The 7,935-nt window shown below is 45.0% G+C and overlaps 1 pseudogene; it reads left to right on the top strand.

Moving 5' to 3' along the window:
• The first annotated feature begins 6,711 nt into the window (after positions 1-6,711).
• Positions 6,712-7,031, top strand: LOC107102433 (annotated as a pseudogene).
• Positions 7,032-7,935: the final 904 nt, after the last annotated feature.

Genomic DNA, 7,935 nt, shown 5'->3' with positions numbered 1-7,935 from the left:
GAAAGGAGACAATGACAAAACAGTCTGCTTCATCACCTGTAACGAGATGCAAAAAGAACAGCACAACTGAAAGACATGGTACGAGGCATACAATAAATCAACACCTTGAAACTATCGCTAAAGTAATATTATTAAGTCTGACATGTACTCTGTGTTACCTGAAGATACGGATGTGGGCTTTGTGTATGGAAGTGAATCTCTGAGTAGCTGGAGCCAAGCACCTGTAATTGTTTGTGAGGGTGCACTTGTGCATGTAAAGTTTATCCATAGAAAAAATGCTCAATAGTGGTTGTGGAGAGCTGGAGAGGCACACCCCCCAGAGCACTGAGTCCAGTGCCGGGAGACCCAAAGCCCCATGTTGCAAAATAATCTTGCGATTGTGACGTAGAGTCCAGGTTAGAGTTTAACAGTCCTACACTCTGAAAGCAGCTGGGAAAAAGTTGTTGCAGAACCTGCTGGATCTGCAATGAATGCTGCAATGCCTCTTCCCAGAGGGCAGCAGGGAGAACAGTCCATGTTGGTGGTCTGAGGGGTTACTTATGATGTTACGGGCTCAGCACATGCAGCGCTGGGATGAAATGCCTTTAATGGAGGGATGAGCCCCGATGATCCTCCCTGCTGTTCTCACCGCTCTTCTCACCTTCTTCCAGTCTGAGGCGCTGCAGCCTCCACACCATACAGTGAGACAGCTGGTCAGAATGTTCACTATGGTGCTTCTGTAGGTCATGAGGATGGGAGGGGACAGTTTGGCTCTCCTCATTCTCCCTAGGAAGTGTTCACATGCCAGGTAAAGTTGTCTGTGATGTGCAGCCCAGGAATTTGAGGCTACTGACAGCTCCACAGCTGAGCTATTGATGAGGAGTGTAGTAGGGTTAGGCCGGTCGTTCCTGAAGTCGACGATTATCTCCTTCATATTCTCCATGAATCACAATGTGATTGTTGGTTAAGCTAGGGATGCAGTCATGTGTCATCAGAGTAAACAGCAGGGGGCTCAGGACGCAGCCCTGAGGGGAGCCTGTGCTCAGGGTGATGACATCAGAGGTTCTGTCTGACCCGGACTGACTGACGTCTGTTGGTGAGGAAGTCTAGCAGAAAATTGCAAAGGGATATTTTGGAGCCTTGATGTTAGCCTATCAGATGTTGTGGGATAATGGTGATGAAAGCTGAACTGAAGTCCAGGAACAGCATCTGCATTCTTCTCCTGTAGGCAGGGGCGGATTTAGGAAATTTTGGGCCCTAGGCAAAGACTGGCATGTGGCCCTTTGAAGTGAAAAGACGTGTGCGGGGTGGGGGGCCGGGTTCGACCAGTGTGGCTGTGAGTTTTTGACCACCCTCTCCTTCCTTAAGCACAACCCTAAGCATTATGCGCGAACATTTAATCTTGGACCTTAGAATGCAGTATCTTCTAACAGCTGATGATTAAAAAGTTGAGGAGGTACTTTGCTGTATAGTGGCTATCTGCCATAACTCGTGGGAAAGAGCACGGCTACCCTGGACGCAGATGACAGGACATTTTCAGTGCTGTTTTCGGAATATAATATGGAATGCTTTGGAATGCTTTGCCATGACAACTTTGGATCAAATGTGCTGCCTGGACGTGAGATGGATTATGCTTCATATCTTCTGAATGTGAATGTGAGTATAGCGGAGTGTAGTGGAAACCCCCTAGCTGACTGAGTGCGCTCCACAAGTTTATTTTCTTCAGAACAATCTCTTGGAGGATTTCCCACTGGACTCAACTCTGTACCAGATCAGAGCTGAGAGGAATTCCTCTGAGAAGATACAAACTGAATTTGTGAGCATTTGAGAAACAGTATAAAAGAAGATAGGACAAATAACTCTATGAGAACAGATTAAAACAAATATACAGAAGCTATTCATCGGACTCATATGTATACCCATGTGGAACTGTACAGTCATATATGTGTACAATTAAATACGGTTCAAAGTTTCACTCTGCTGAAATTAATAACTTGCATTATACAAACTTGGGCTCACATAAGTGTGCATTTTGGCTACTCATCCTAATTTGACTGATCTATGCGATGATTTGGACTTTAGGTTTCTCCCAAACCACAATGCGGCCAGACACAATACCCCTGACCTGGAACATAAAGTACGAAGTTTAATAGGTTGAGGTGGACATACTTCAACAATGTCTACAGGAATCTTTGGATCTCCCGAGAAATATTTTTGAGTGCTGGACTTAACATACTAAAACCGTTCCTACTGTTGGGATCTGGAGTTTTCTGCAGTCTGTCTCGAGCAGAGAGCGCCCTGGGTCTCCTGAGCAGGAGCTTCAGGCACAGCTGAAGATCAATAGCCGATCAGGAGACCAGCTACTTAAGCAGCAGCCAGACGTGTCTTCAGCGCCAGAGTGTTGCCAAGTTATGACCTGTCCGTCTGCCCTCACGAGCCAAACCTGAAGACTCACTTCTGGATCTGTATTCCGTTCTCAGGAGAGAACCCTGGCAAACCCTCAAGGTCTGTGAAACAAACTCTAGTCTGAAGACAAACGCTGCTGCTATCAAGNAGGTTTGGAAATCTTTTTGTTCCGCCCTTGACTCCAAAGCTTCTCTCACATCTGGTTATCACCCACAGTCAAACGGTCAAACAGAGAGAATGAACCAGGAGCTGGAGGCCACTCTCCGTTGTCTCACCTCTACGAATCCGACTGACTGGAGTCAGTACCTGCCTTGGGTCGAATATGCCCACAACTCCCAGAGATCTTCTGCTACCGGTCTGTCACCCTTCCAGGTTTCCTTAGGTTATCAACCTCCACTGTTTCCCGCTGACGAGAAGGAGATCTCGGTCCAATCCATCAATCACCACATCCGCCGTTGCCGTAACATCTGGAACGAGACTAGATCCGCACTCAACAGAACCACCCAACAGAATAAGAGGATTGCTGACCGAAGACGATGCCCCGCACCCGAGTACACCCCTGGTCAGGAGGTTTGGTTGTTTACACGCGATATTCTGTTTAAATCTATGTCCAGAAAACTGTCTCCCAGATTCATTGGTCCTTACAGGATTGCCCAGGTCATAAATCCATCTGCCGTCCGTCTCACCTTGCCTCCTACCCTCCGGATCCACCCCACGTTCCATGTGTCCCAGATCAGACCTGTCCTTACGAGTCCACTTTGCCCTCCGTCCGACTCCCCTCCACCCGCCCGGGAAATTGATGGCCATCCAGCCTACACTGTTCGCCGGATCGTAGACTCCCGCCGCCGGGGCCGCGGCTGGCAGTACCTGGTGGATTGGGAGGGCTACGGTCCGGATGATCGCACTTGGGTTCCTGGGTCCTATATCTTGGACCAATCCCTCATCGAGGAGTTCAACAACTCCCGTCCGTCCACTTCCTCTGGACCGCCAGGAGAACCCACAAGAAGTCTGTCCCGGACTTATACCAGAACCGTGTTTATATGTTTGTGCAACTCTGAATAAACCTTTGAACTTTTTACCCCTGTGTCCGTGGTGTGTTCTGCATGTGGGTTAAGTCTTTGAAGCCCATCATGACACCTAAAGCCCCAGGTGCTCGGGTTACACAACCTCTTTCTCAGGTGTCATCTGCCACTTATTTGGATTGTCTGCATACCAGAAAAAAAGAGCAATGCCACTCAGCACCTCAGCCCACTCAGTCCATGATGGCTCTGTCTCAGACAAATTCAGATTCGCTGGAGTTAATTAACACTACCAGAGTCCTCGCTGCCGCTTTACACCAAGCAAAGTTAGATCCCACTGTGTTCACTAATGATGGCGGCCTTTATCCAGAGGAATGGCTGCAGTCTGTCAATGCTTATAAAACCTCACTGGACTTAGCAGACACACAGATTCTCAGAGAACTACCACATTTTCTAGCTAAAGAACCAAGGAAGTGGTTTAGTGTTCTCAGCTCTCATGTAACCACTTAGGCTGAATTTTGTGAACTTTTCAGAACTGTGTTTTTACCTGCTGACAACCAGGAGCATATTATGAGAGGTATCTTAGACAGATTCCAGCACCCCGAAGAACCTCTCCCACGTTTGCGGCCCATATGCTCAGTGAGTTCAAAAGACAGAGGAACCCTATGTCTGAACAAGAACTGATTGATCTTATCTGTAAACACGCAGAGAAGTACAAAGTGGCACTATATGGAACACCTGTCAGGTCGGTAATTGATCTGGTGCTGAGTGCCCATGAGCTGCATTCTGTTCTGGGCACCAGCCTCTTATGGCCATACAGGTGTTCAGGTGAAAATTAAAACTGATGATAATGATGTTCCATGCCAGGTGGTACATGCCGCACATGCCCGAACTGTGCCACTGAGTATCATGGGGCTTGACATTCTACAAGACACACCAGAGAGCTTCCCCAAATTCCACCTGCAGATTATTATCCTGTGACAGAGACTGCTGAACCGGAAAGCGTTAACATGGCGAGTGAAGCAAAACCAGCGGGTAGAAAACAGGGACATTTCGGGGGGGGGGGGGAGTTTTTCGCAGGGCTAAACCTCCCTCCAGTCAGTAGCTCCAACCCTTGTTGCCTGTGTCGGCTCCAATTTCACCACCTAATCTCAACCATGTGGAAGATAGAGCTTCACAATCATCTTGGAACACCAGTTTCAGAGTTGAAGTGAACTTTAAAAGAACAGCTCTGGAGGCACACTTGACACAGGTGCATCACTTTCAGCTGTAAATGCAGATTTGATACCTGAAAAGACAAAAGATTTGTTGTTAAATAATCAGTGGCATTCCCCACCCATAAGACTGACTAACAGCACTGAATGCAATCCATTAGCAGTAAGCTGGTTGACCATTGGGTTTATGGGCAAGTCAATATATCAACGATTTGTTGTAGTACAGGATCTGTCATCTCCTTTAGTTCTTGGGATGGACTTCACGACTCACACTTCACTAACAATTCATGTACCAACCAGAACAGTAATTATTGAAGACACTCCCCCATTTCTAGACGAACCCAGTGAGAACGACTTTGTGGATCTTGAATGTGGAACAATGAGTCTGCAGAACACTCCAAAGGTCTCACTTAAGGCTAAAGTTGAAGATGCTAACTTAAATTCTGCAGAAAAAGAGGGACTTTTAAAGCTGCTAAATAACTACAGTGATCTCTTTGGGTCGCACTTCTCTAACAGAACATGTTATTGTCCCGGGGAATGCGACCGCACCTCCCCAGCTAAAAAGCAAGTAATTGAAGAACAGGTACGAAAGATGTTATAAGATAACATAATTGAAACTGGACCGTTGGTTGCTCCTGTTGTCAACAATCACAGGGAGCTAGGGTGAGACAAAGTAAGACGAGGACCCAGCCAAGGAAAAAGAAAACACAAGGGGGAAGCAGAGGACAAGCACAGAAAAACCTAAGAAACTTAAATAAATCTAGAACACACCAATAAGGCTAGAAAATAAAGAAAAGCATGGATAAACGTGAAACTGAAAACTTAAAGAAAACCAACAAAACCAAGATAGTTACACATTGTCCAGTGTACATATGACTTCATTTGTTGTCACAAACCCACCAACACCACAAACTTGTGCAGAGAGGCGGATGCCATACTCAGTTGCTTGGTAGTCGTACTAGCTCGGAGTGTCCAGAGCCATGGCTCTGGGAGCAGCTCCATGTGAAGTCTCCTCCCCACTAAGCAGTTTACAATGTATTGGCTCATGAAATTGAGCTAAACACGTTGTGACCATGGACTCATGGCCATTTTATTATGCGTAGAGACAGGAATGGCTCAGAATGCGATCTGGCGCTATTTAGAAATGCTAATTAAACACAAAAATCTTACCGTGAACACATCTGTGTGTTTTCATGCGGTGGAGTATTGCAGGCTACCCTTCATACAGCACCAAGGTATCTCCAACAGTGAAAGGTGATTAGTGATGAGGTCTTTTACAAAAATACATAAAGGCTTACATTCCAAGTCCTGAAAAACTGTGTGTCCTCTTCCTGCAAATATGCTGAGACAATGAAGGGCCACAGTGCGTTTCATGTTGACATCGTGCACATCCTGGATGGATAAAGACAGACATGAGAAAAAGCACAGGGACTCTTTGCTGGCTATCAATTACTCTACTACATGAGTTTATGTTACAGGATAACTAATAACTTAAAAGTGAATGATTGTGGGATGCTGTCTGCAGGACCTGGACTCAATTGATGAGTCCAAAAAATAGCCAGATGCATCTACACTGATCCCACCAAACTGGGCAATGCCCTGTGTACCCCTCTCCCATTAGCTAAACACTTCAGAAATATCAAATCAAAAACACTAAGAAACTTCTTTTTTGCAACTGTTGTAAGTGCTATCGTCCCCTCATTAAGGACAGCGATCCCACACAGATCATTTACACCATTTAGATTCCTTCTTATACAATATGTTAAAGAAAAAACACTGTAACCTTTGTTCAGTGTATTTCTGAAGTGTAATGTAGATTTCTGATGTTTTTCTTCAGGGTCAGTAGATAACATGATTAGATGCTGTTTAAATCAGACATAGATTGTTTTGGTAAATTTCTGATTTTAACAGAAGTGACAGGATTAAAATCTCAGACTTTTTTTTTCCTAAGAGAGGAACACCCTCAGTGTGTCAGAACCATGTTGCAGGCGGTGCTCAGCATGTCTCCTCCTACATCCGCAGCTTACACATAATAGCTTATACTCAGCAGCTGTTGAGCATTTCTGACTTTGTGATCCACAGAGAAAGACACAATGAGCGGCAGAGGATAGGGAGGTAAAGGACTCGGCAAAGGAGCAAAGGAGGCGCTAAGCGTCACCGTAAAGTCCTCCGTGATAACATCCAGGGAATCACCAAGCCCGCTATCCGCCGCCTGGCTCGCCGTGGAGGATTCAAGCGCATCTCTGGTCTGATCTACGAGGAGACCCGCGGTGTGTTGAAGGTGTTCTTGGAGAACGTTATCCGCGATGCCGTCACCTACACCGAGCACGCCAAGAGGAAGACCGTCACCGCCATGGATGTGGTGTATGCTCTGAAGAGGCAGGGCCGCACCCTGTACAGCTTCGGAGGTTAAACTGCTCCGCTTCCAACCACCAATCAAAAGCCCTACTCAGGGCCACCCACCCACTCATTAAGAAGCAACTTCAACCGTTAAACAGGCATACAATCATTCAGATTCTGTCAACAGTATCAACATCTTTATTTTATATAAAATGTTTAAATGGAGAATGAAGTTGGTATAGGTGTATATATAATCAGTCTAATGAAACCTAAACTGAACTCATGTGTTGAAGCAATACTAACATCCGTTTTAGTCTCATATATTAGCCTGTAACTGGCATGCTAAATCCATTTATGGGATTAGTTTCTTTTTTTTTTTTTATTCAGTCAGGTTTCTTTGGTTACATTTCCCCTAAATGTTCAAATGCCCTGTTATAATCTTTAACAGCTCTGGAAATTTGTCATTCTACCAAGAATTATTGTTTTATGTTGTCCTATTTTTTCTGATACATTCTACATTCTTGATCACGTTCTGTTACCTGATTGGTTCAGTTTTCTATGTTTTCTTACTACCAAGAAAACTATTTTTTGGACATTTTCTCCCAGTTCTCCTTTTTAAAGCTCCGTCTTATTAATAGAAAATCATTTTATCTGATCAATCATTTATCGATGTCTTCACTTGAAAATGATTCCTGTCTAACATCCATTTCATACTGATGTAATCTCGTCACATGAAACTATACTGTATTTATAATAACTCTTGTACACNAACTACAGAGGTTTGAACCAAATAACCATCAAAACCAAGTATCCCTTACCATTGCTAGCATCAGCCTTTGAACCAGTCCAAGGTGCAACTGTGTTCACAAAACTTGACTTAAGAAATGCTTATCATCTCCTGAGAATAAGAGAGGGACACGAATGGAAGACGGCATTTAAAACTCCTATAGGCCGATTTGAATATTTGGTCATGCCTT

This window comes from Cyprinodon variegatus, unplaced genomic scaffold (assembly GCF_000732505.1).
Source record: "Cyprinodon variegatus isolate N-32 unplaced genomic scaffold, C_variegatus-1.0 Scaffold1255, whole genome shotgun sequence".
In the NCBI taxonomy this organism is placed as follows: Eukaryota; Metazoa; Chordata; class Actinopteri; order Cyprinodontiformes; family Cyprinodontidae; genus Cyprinodon; species Cyprinodon variegatus.
This window is presented reverse-complemented; position numbering and strand designations above follow the sequence as displayed.